We start from the raw sequence: 11,139 nt of genomic DNA on the forward strand, positions 1-11,139 counted from the left end.
TATGTGGCCTGCTAAAGCAAACAGTAAATGTGTAGCTGGAATGACAGATGTATGTGGGCTGTCCCTGAGTCTAATAGTGTGGGGTTTTAAATGTGGAGGCCGAACTTACCTGACACAAACTACAGTTTCTCTGAGTGAAAAAAAAGAAGTTTTACACAGACATATACAGTTGAGACATCCACCTTGATGTTGTATGTACGCTGAGATCAAACCTAAACGCTTAGTTTGACAGGTGATAATAAACAGCCAATCAGAATTCAGCAGCCTCGAACTGAACAACGCATCTATTACAAAACAAACCGCTTCATTGCATAAACTCCAATACAGACAAGACACTACGAACAGTATATCACTGTACTACGAACGGTGATGTCTGAGGTCCACCTGCCTCATTCAGCTGCACTTGACACGGTTACATTGAATCGTTCTAAAAATTGTTACATTGTTACCGCGACAACATCAATCAGCGCATCGAACGCCTTCATTGATACGATGCAACACGCTGTCAAACTTCCGTTCTGCTCTCACTGATGGATGCATCAGTCATACATCCACTGACTGCCTGATGTCCCTTTCGCAGTACAGTAATAGCAAGAGTTCAGCCGAACTTTACCTTCTTCAGAAGGAGACCGTGTCGGGAATAAAACACTGGCGATGTGCTCAGCGGCAAAACTGCTCCAGCTGGGATTCCTCGTATAATTCCATGATATGCGAAAGTCCCCCAGTTGAAAATCGCGGCGTCTAGCTGCCAGTTGGATTTTGTCCGCACTTGTCCGCTTTCTCACCACCTCCACATGAGCCCTGAAGCTCCGCCCCTTAACTGAACGCGCATCAGGAGTGAGAGATGATGGGTAATGGAGTTCTGAACCTCTATAGACAGACAGACAGACAGACAGACAGATAGATAGATAGATAGATAGATAGATAGATAGATAGATAGATGATGTTAAAAACAGGCATATATTCTTTCTTTTTCTATTGGTGTGTCCAGTGTGTCTTTAAAAGGAATGGGGGAGGAGCTTATGAGGTCATGAGGTCACCGATTGTCAAAAACAGAAGGAGCTGTTTCAGGTGAAGAGTGTATTTTGTTTAACAGTATTAATTTAATATGTAATATGTGATATGTAATTATGGCATTCCGAAATCTGAGTTTAGAAAGTCTAGAAAAATGCACAGAATTCTTAGATGGTGCTTAAGAAACATAATACTTGACCGAGTCATGACGAATACCGTCAAATGCTTACTTACCCTTAAGAATCCAGCAAAACAGGTTTGGATCAGGTTAAACTTGTGGCGTGATGGACTACTTCCCATGTCTTTCAGTTCTGGTTTTCATAAGCACTTTTTAAAAGTCTGACCCACAAATCAAGTTGGTGATCTACTTTTTTTCTTTTTTTGCATTTGGCCTACTAAAAACAATCCTCATGTTCATCCATCGAACTGGAACACATTTTTGATGTGCTTTGGCACTGACTTTTAACAGTGTTCCCTTGATAGACGCCTCTATTTTGAATATGCTCTGGGTTGTTTATGAAATACACCAAACTCATTTGTGAATGCACTTGAAAACAGGTTGCTATAGATAGCTGCAGCTTGTTTTAATTATATTGAAATATTTTTTAATGGGTCGTTATTAATAATGATGGGTCAAGTGTGCATTAAAGCGGTTGGGTTGTTACAGGTATCAGTATTGGTTAGTGCAAAGCATGAGCCGGGACTCTACCTCGAATTGCCCAAAGCGCAGCAGTGCTATATGTCGGCGTGCTGCCCACAAGGCTATCACCACCGACTATGGTCTATTTTTAATGGCAGCATAGTATCTTTCACTGTCTATGATATCCCACAATGCTGTGCGTGCTGTTGTGACAGAACAGAAAGAAGTAAATTAATTTAAAAGACATTAAATACTAAATTGTTTTTCTCTAAGTTTATTTTTATTTGTTCCCATGCATTACGCATGATATTTCTACAGCACATAACATACTGCCAACAATTTTCAACAACAGTCACCAGAAGTCATTCAGTTTCAGTGTGGGTTGGCAATGTTCGGCAACATGTTCAACAGAAACTGCTTTTTTATGCAAATGAGCAGTGACAATATGCAGCTACTAATAGGACCGAAATCAGTGAATGACTGTTGTTTATAATTTATCTCGCCCCACATACAGCAATATTATGAAAATACTGTGTGGAAAAACCATGTCAGATATGAGTATATTTGTTTCATGCAATGATAATCTTGATCATGATATGAAGTATTATGCCCTGCTGGAATTTATATACAAATATTCCCTTGCATAAAGTGTGTTTATCTCATTTAAACTCGTTCAATCGTTCAAAAGTTTGAGGTCAATATTTTTTTGTTTGTTTGAAATGAATAAATTTATTCAGCAAGGATGCATGAAATTGATCAAAACTGACAATGAAAACATTTATAATTTTACAAAAGATTTCTATTTCAAATGAATGCTGTTCTTTTGAACTTTCTATTCATCAAAGAATTCTAAGAAAAAATGTATATCACGGTTTCCTCAAAAATACTAAGCAGCACAACGGTTTATTTAACATTGATAATAATAAGAAATGTTTCTTGAGCAGCAAATCAGCATATTAGAATGATTTCTGAAGGATCATGTGACACTGAAGACTGGAATAATGATGCTGAAAAAAATTCACAGGATTGAATTACATTTTAAAATATATTCAAACAGAAAACAGTTATTTTAAAGGGGACCTATAATGCCCCTTTTACAAGATAATACAGGTCTCTGGTGTCCCCAGAATGTGTCTGTGAAGTTTTAGCTCAAAATACCCCACAGATCATTTATAATAGCTTGTCAAATTTGGGTGTGAGCAAAAACACGCCATTTTTGTATGTGTTCCTTTAAATGCAAATGAGCTGCTGCTCCAGAAGAGGGCGGAGATTTAACAGCTCTCGCTTCGGTTGCTCAACAACAACAAAGCTGGAGAATCTCACGCAGCAAAAATGAGGATTGTCAGTAACGGTGTTCAGCCTTACATTGTTCAAACCGGAGTCGGACACTGATGGAGAAGCTCAGGAAGAAGTTACAACTTTTAGAATGAAACTGGACGTTTCTGAATGGTTAGTGGATAAATTTATGTAGTTGCTGTGGAGTTGATTCAACTCATCGACTAGCATGTGCCGTCATGTTAATCGTTTGTGCAAATCCAGCATTGAATTGACCCTCGTTTGTGAAGCAGTCGGGGGTAAAATTACGACATGGTAACAACACTATAACAACATGGCCTCACCCCCTTTGTTGCATGTTCTCGGGGGCAGGGTTTATGTAAATTTTGGGGTTTGTGATGTCACCAACCTGGGAAGAAGCTCGTTGTAGTCCCTACCAGCCATTTGTTGTAGTCCTTAAAAAGTGATTTCTGTAAAATCTCCCTTTGCATTGAACTTTGAGCGTCGTAATTTTGCAGATGTTGTTTATGCTCAAACAGCAACATTACACACTAACTAAAGTTAAAAAAGTGAAATCATAATCAAGGACCCCTTTCTTGTGTAAAATTTTAATTTTACAGTAGTACCGTTTACTGTATTTTTGATCAAATAAATGAGCATAAAATAATTATTTCAAATTCAAATTCAAAAAAGTCTATGAATAGTAGTGTATGATCTGTTTTTTTTAATCAGCACTCTTCAACAGAGCAGAATCCCCAAAACTGCCTTCCTGCTTGCCCAGCACAGTTATATCACTCACAGAAAGGTACATCACCTAGCAACCTGGTGTGCACTCACACCCTGAGAGTGATGTTTATTCCTGACAACACACATACAGACACAATAGAGGCTCTTGTGCTTGTCATTCATCATGTGCTGTATTCTGAACAGCAGGATGAGTAAGAGGGGCAATGAGTGTGGGCGGGCTCAGGTCATTGTTATCATACAAAGTTGTGCTTCTTGCGTTGGGCTCTCACCTTATTCTCCACGTGTGTGCGTTTGTGTGGAGTGGAAGAGAGCACTGAGTGAGCCTTTGAGATGGAAATATCTGCAGCTACAGCTGCTCAAACCAAAAGCAGAAAAAGCATACGACCCGTTCCTTTGATCTGTTGATGGATGCAACAGTTAACCCATGAAAACCATCAATCATCTGTGGAGAGACAAATATAAAATGTGACAGATGTCATTCTAAAACAGCACAAATAGAATTGATGTGTTTAATAAACTTTCAGACCAAAGTCTCAGTCAAGACCACAGTCTATTTCCATCACACTAAAGGTTGACATTTACCTCAACTACTAGTTGACATGGTATCTGTACCATTGGTGAACGTGATTTCACCAAGTACAACATGTTCCTGGATCAACATCTTTGTTGATCCTGGAACAACATTCCAATCAACCAATCAGATTTGAGGGACAAGTTTACCATTTATGTCAAGTTTAGGCTTACAACCTGGGTTAGGTGATTCCACAACAGTTATTCAACTATCATTTCCCTCTGATTTTAGGGATAAGTTATGGGTAGGGTTAGGTTTAGGGGTTGGGAAAAGGTTAGGACTAAATTTTCGGATAGGAATGTTGTTCCAGGATCAACAAAATATGTTGACCCAGGAACATGTCTTACTTGGCAAAATCACAGTGACCCTGTACCATTAAAGGGTTATAGTTCACCCAAGAATGAAAATAATGTCATTTATTACTCACCCTCATGCCGTTCCACACCCATAAGACCTTCGTTCATCTTCGTAACACAAATTAAGATATTTTTGTTGAAATCCGATGCAATGACAGCAATGACATTTCCTCTCTCAAGATCCATTAATGTACTAAAAACATATTTAAATCAGTTCATGTGAGTACAGTGGTTCAATATTAATATTATAAAGTGACAAGAATATTTTTGGTGCGCCAAAAAAACAAAATAACGACTTAAATAGTGATGGCTGATTTCAAAACACTGCTTCCTGAAGCTTGGACTGTTATGAATCTTTTGTGTCGAATCATTATTCGGATCGCGTGTCAAAGCGCCAAACTGCTGAAATCACGTGACTTTGGCGCTCCGAACCGCTGATTCATAACGCTCCGAAGCTTCCTGAAGCAGTGTTTTGAAATCGGCCATCACTATATAAGTCGTTATTTTGTTTTTTTGGTGCACCAAAAATATTCTCGTCACTTTATAATATTAATATTGAACCGCTGTACTCACATGAACTGATTTAAATATGTTTTTAGTACATTAATGGATCTTGAGAGAGGAAATGTCATTGCTGGCTATGCAGGCCTCACTGAGCCATCGGATTTCAACAAAAATATCTTAATTTGTGTTCCGAAGATTAACGAAGGTCTTATGGGTGTGGAACGACATGAGGGTGAGTAATAAATGACATTATTTTCATTTATGGGTGAACTAACCCTTTAAAGGGTATTATATTCCTCTGAATAGCCACTGTGGCTCAGTGTTTGAAATGAATCCAGCAACAAATTTTAGCTGATTTGAACGGACAGCTTGGTCTGCATTCAGGCTCTGAGGGTCTCAGAGGATCTCCAGCTAAGAGAGAAAGAGTGTAAGAGTAAATGAATCAGAAATTCACTGCTGTTTTTTTAAAGAAATGAATGGTTGTTGTTGAATGGTTTGTAATTGTGCCGTGTCATACCAGGCTCAAGTGGAAATATAATTGAAATGGTTCCTTACCATTCTTAGAACCGTTCAGCCTGACGGTGGAAAGGTGGCTTTTGAGACATTTTTGAGATCTCTGTGGAGATTACTAGGGTCTTTCTCTTAGGAGAAAAAAAATCAGAGAAGCATGAATCTTCAGCAAACATGTCCATTTAATCTCATTATTGTATAGGAGAAACATTTGATCCGATCTAAAACATCGAGGAACAGCCTGGGCCAGTTTACGATCTGTAAATGGATTGCTGGCTGCAAGACAAAAATAAAATTAACCAGCCAATGAGGAGGAAACGGCCATTGTTTGTCGTGGATGATGCGATTAAGGCTCATAACGAGCTGCACATTATCTTAGAGGATGACAAACATTGAGGCTGCCTTTTAAACTGACCCTGCTGACTCTCATACAGTTTATGAATAATAAGAAAATCATATTGTTGTTATACAGCTTAAATCTGTTTCTTTTGAAAAAATGGAGGAAAGCGTATATAGTGGTCTTAATCTAAAGCCTCAAAACGATGTAATCGTGGCCCCGGTCTGGATCTTAATATTAGATTTCTTGGTCTGGATCAACATGAAATGAAAATCGCAATCCAATTTACTCTGTAATGTGACGCACTTTCAAATGACACAGGACATTCAATAAGGAAAACAATTAGCGGGATGTGATTGTTTTCCACTGGGAATTGATTGGATGGTGAAAAGTGGACTAAAACACATTCTTTTTTTTTTTATATTTGAGATCATTCATAATAAATTCAAGAATTAAGGGGCAGTTTTGAGTTCATGTTGACTTTATAGTCTTGATCTGAATCCTGGTCTCGACTTATGGTCTTAAGCCTGGGACACACTGCAGGATTTTTGTCTGTCCCAGACGAAAGATTGCCATTGTGAAACAATCATGGCGATTTCTGTGATCGTGGCTCTTAATCGGTGGTCCTATGTCGTACAGTGAGAGAGGTTAAAAGACGGCCGTTTTCCCGGGCTTGCGACCAAAGACAGCCTACGATCATTTTCTGACAGTGTCAGAAATTCAGCATGATCATCGCACAGTGTGTTTGCTGCTACGACCTACGTCTACTGACCAGCCAATAAAAATGTGACGTGAAATCAACGCGACATGGCGCTAAAACTGCTTACCTCAGGCTCTTTTCCCTTCTTCTTTCACCGCTTCCTTTTTATTTTCATCTACAACTGCCAAATTGTGATTCAACATGGTCTTTTTGTTTACCACTGGCGTATTAAAGCCCAGGATACACTGCACGATTTTAGCAATCCTATAAGATCATTACAATTCACACTGAGCGACATGGATCTATTAAACTTGGGTACAACATGCATGTAGACTGTACGATGATGACACCTATTGATTCATAGGCTACAATGCAAGTTTCTATAGAAGAATAAAACGTCATCAGCATGCGCTAGTGGTAAACAAAACACCATGTTGAATCACACTTTGGCAGTTGTAGTTTTATGTGTGCTGAAAATAAAACGGAAGCGGCGAAAGAAGAAGGGAAAAGAGCTTGAGAAGCAGTTTTAAGTTTTAGAACCATGTCGCGTTGATTTCATGTCGCATTTTCATTGGCTGGTCAGTAGACGTAGGTCGTAGCAGCAAACACACTGTGCGATGATCATGCTGAATTTCTGACACTGTCAAAAAATGATCGTAGGCTATCTTTGGTCGCAAAACCGGGAAAACGGCCATCTTTGAACCTCCACGATTGTTTCACGATGGCAATCTTTCGTCTGAGAAAGCCAAAAATCGTGCATTGTATCCCGGGCTTTAGTCAAGACCACAGTCTATTTCCATCATACTAAAGTTTGACAATTACCTCAACTACTAGTATCTTTACCATTAAAGGGAATTATATTCCTCTGAATAGCCACCATTGGTCATTGTTTTAACTGAATCCTGCAACAAATTTCAGTTGATTTAAATGGACCGTTTGATCTGCATTAAGGTATCAGAGGATCTCCAACTAAGAGAGAAAAAGTATAAGTATACGTTTACACAACAACGCACTAAATATGGAAAAGTTTTCCCTTTGCGTTTTTCGCATACAGACGACATTCTCGTTCACATGAATCCGTGAAAACGGTTAAAAACGCTGTATTCTGCCTCCAGGCCAGTAGTTGGCGATGTCACTTTGTAAAGAAAAACTATGCGCCTATCCGCTTGTTAAGTCGTGACGTAAGGAACGCCGTTTCCGGGTCCAAGCCTCGACTCGTTTCACTTGAGAATGCCATCCATGGCCGTTTATGAGTGCTATTTATTCATATTAAACATCAATCATTTTAAAAAGTTAAACATTTTAAATACTTACAGTCTACACAACAGTCTCCGTGCTCACAGCGTCACAGACATTAATATTTTAACGATTTATAAAAGACAAATCATTGTCTGGCCATCTGGAATTTTGATATGGAGATAAAGGTTATGATTATAATTTTTTGGAAGTATTACACCACATCGTGTGTGTATATTAGCACCATTTGTTGTTTTCTTGTGGTATGAGATAGAGCGTTTTTTTTTTTTTTTTTTGATCTCTTTCACAAAACTTTAATGGCCCCCAAGAATATTTTGTAAAATAAACATGCATTTTATTCTAGCTTCATGCATTCTTTTTATCAACACTTGGGCAAGCTTCATATAAAAAAGCAACATTTTGAACAAAAAGCTGAGAAAATCAATTTTTTTTGTCAAAGACTGTCCGGATCGGATTCAGAAAGATGATCAAAACATAGATGGAGTAGATTGATCCCATCAACACCCACAAAGCTTCACAGTACTTCACCTTATCCTGGGTTGACATTTTATTCAGTAACGTTAGGCAGTTTTGATTTGTATGCTGTTTAATGTTTGACGATCGCGTTATTTTACGTGCTTCTATCTCTTGTTTCTGCTTCGCCTGTGTTTTGGTCCGGAGATTCTGTAATCTTTCAGAAGATGCGTAATAGCGCCCCCTACAATATGACAGTGAAAACATGGATTGCCGGAAAATTCTGTCAATGGCAGGGATCGTTGTCCTAAATAATGGAAAATTCTGTCCAGAGTGGTGAAAGAGTAAAAAAATCGAATGACCACAAAGTTTTGAATGGTAGTCTATGTTTAAAACAGCAGGCAGATTCGGATGTGGTTAGTTTCTATACAGGCTACGTCATACCTCTGAAACCACTGAAAAAAAATCTCTACCGTTGTCTCGCTGTGATAAGATAGGAACCACCTGATTTGATCAACACCATCTGGGGCTTATACTTTCAGCCAGACTTGTTGCACTAACCACTGTATCACAACATATTAAAGTGACGTAACATGACCACATACTGTAGATGACAGATGCAAATGAACTAGCGTTATGTGTCCTGATCCACCCTACAGGACAAAGTTCTTCCTCACTAAAAATAAAAGACAATTATACAGTGATAATGGCTTTAGTTTTCCCAGAGGAAATGGTCTTATTAAACGAGCTACAGCATTACTCTAATTGGGTCTTGTGGCTTATTGCTCTGTGAGCCTAAATTGTCATTGATAAGCCATATAATTTTGTGTGGCTCTCTGTTTAGAATAATACAAATTACTGTATACATGCATATTCACTTGCAAGCAATAACAAATACCACAATTTATCAGTTCACATGCTACAAAATGAATAAACATATGCTAGAGATGAACACTGCCTTATCATAATGTAATGTCTGCACACTCTAGTATGTGGTAACTATGGAAATGAATCACTTGTAGGCCTACTCTTCTGAGATATGATATCTGAGGATGCAGCGCAAACACTCTTCAGAGGGAGAGGGAGAGATGCTTTTGAAATAAATAATTCTCATCACTATTAATGTATTCGCTCAAATTCTCCGCATCCTGTGATCTTGCGCTGTGAGCTCTACGCAATATAACCAGCTGAGTTTAATGTCACTTTCTTTCTCCGTTCCGGATGACAGGACCTCCGACAGTTTCTGTTGAGTAATAAGGGGCCGATTAGCAGGTTTGAGCTTTCAAAGCAGCAGCTTCATTAAGTCACTATTAAGCACTGTGCAATTTGACTGTCACTAATGGCAGCATGGAGGACAGGCGTGACTGATGAGAGGAAACTAGGCTCGGTGCGCTTCTGCAAACGAAGAATCAGGGAATGTTAAACAGTGAAGGAACAGCAAAAACAGCACCGACTGATTTTCTTTTTACACAAAAAATATGGGTGATTGTTGATTAGAAGCTTATGACGTTTCATTCAGACTGTATTACGTGATCTTGCCAAGCACAAAAGGCATTTAAGCATTTAAGATTGGAATAAAATTGATAATAATGAAGGGATGACTTTCGATATAACTATAAAGAGCTTATAGTCACACTATAACTGTTTCTTGATGCATCATGTGGAGGATGAACAGTTTTGCCCTGAGAACTGACCCTGGAAAAGCATTTTTATTGATTGTTCACACATCAAAAGATATGAGTCCTTTACACAAGTGTATGTTATGGGGAGTTGCCTAAATGCATTTTTTTGTGCCAATTTATGTGAAAAAAATTGTTAGATTTTACAAGGATTTTTCACCAGGATGCCTCAGTGTTGTCCATGTTATGCACATGGCATATACTCATAAATCACAGCAGGGGATATTACTATAACGCTCTAAATGTCACATCCTTATCTGGGCCACTGGAATATTTCTTTTTCTATCATGTTGCAGTGAAACTCTCCTGATAATGTTCTATATAAAAATATAAGGCAACACGGTTTTAAACTCGGCTGCAGCCTGGACATTAACCGAGTCTTGAGGGACACACTTATTTAATAAAACACTGCCCTAGTTTCTCCAGAGGATCTCAAGCCAAAGAAAAAAAAGGCCAGCCAATAAATAGAAATGCATCTTTTTTGGATCACAAGTTCAGTAATATCCAGACTAGGTCAAATGAGTTTGTAGTTACCTATACCAAAATATATTACATTTTTAAACTCTCTATCAAAACTTTAAATATTAATTCATTTTGTTAATCAATCAATGGATAATTATTGCTCATCATATATATATATGAAGAGTCAATAATTATTCATTGATTGATTAACAAAATTAAAAAATACATACAGTATATACATACATAAACACATATTAAATATTTACAAACTGTTGTTAGATGCAATTAATCGCGATTAATTGACTTTTATAAGTGCTGTCAAATCGATTAATCGCAATTAAAAAAAATGATTCATCGCAAAAGTTTGTGTGTGTGTATATATATATATATATTTATTTACACACACAAAACATATATTTACAAATTTTACGTTAGATGCGATTAATCGTGATTGATTGACAGCACTAATATACATACATATTAGTGCTGTCAAATCAATTAATCACAATTAATCGAATCTAACAAAAGTTTGTGTGCGTATATATATTTATATATATATATGCGTGTATGTATGTGTTATATTTATATATACACACATACACACACAAAATCATTAAAAAATTTTTTTTTTTTT

The 11,139-nt window shown here is 37.7% G+C and overlaps 1 protein-coding gene across 12 annotated transcripts in view; it reads right to left on the bottom strand.

Moving 5' to 3' along the window:
* Window positions 1–801, bottom strand: part of itpr1b (inositol 1,4,5-trisphosphate receptor, type 1b) — a 142,113-nt gene extending 141,312 nt beyond the window's left edge. For all 12 annotated transcript variants that reach the window (XM_051912919.1, XM_051912918.1, XM_051912913.1 and 9 more), the window contains exon 1: window positions 614–801. The gene's annotated coding sequence lies outside the window, so the exon portion shown is untranslated. The remainder of the gene's footprint in view (window positions 1–613) is intronic.
* Between the last annotated feature and the right edge of the window lie 10,338 nt (window positions 802–11,139).

The sequence above is a fragment of the Ctenopharyngodon idella genome, chromosome 11 (genome assembly GCF_019924925.1).
Source record: "Ctenopharyngodon idella isolate HZGC_01 chromosome 11, HZGC01, whole genome shotgun sequence".
Classification (NCBI taxonomy): domain Eukaryota; kingdom Metazoa; phylum Chordata; class Actinopteri; order Cypriniformes; family Xenocyprididae; genus Ctenopharyngodon; species Ctenopharyngodon idella.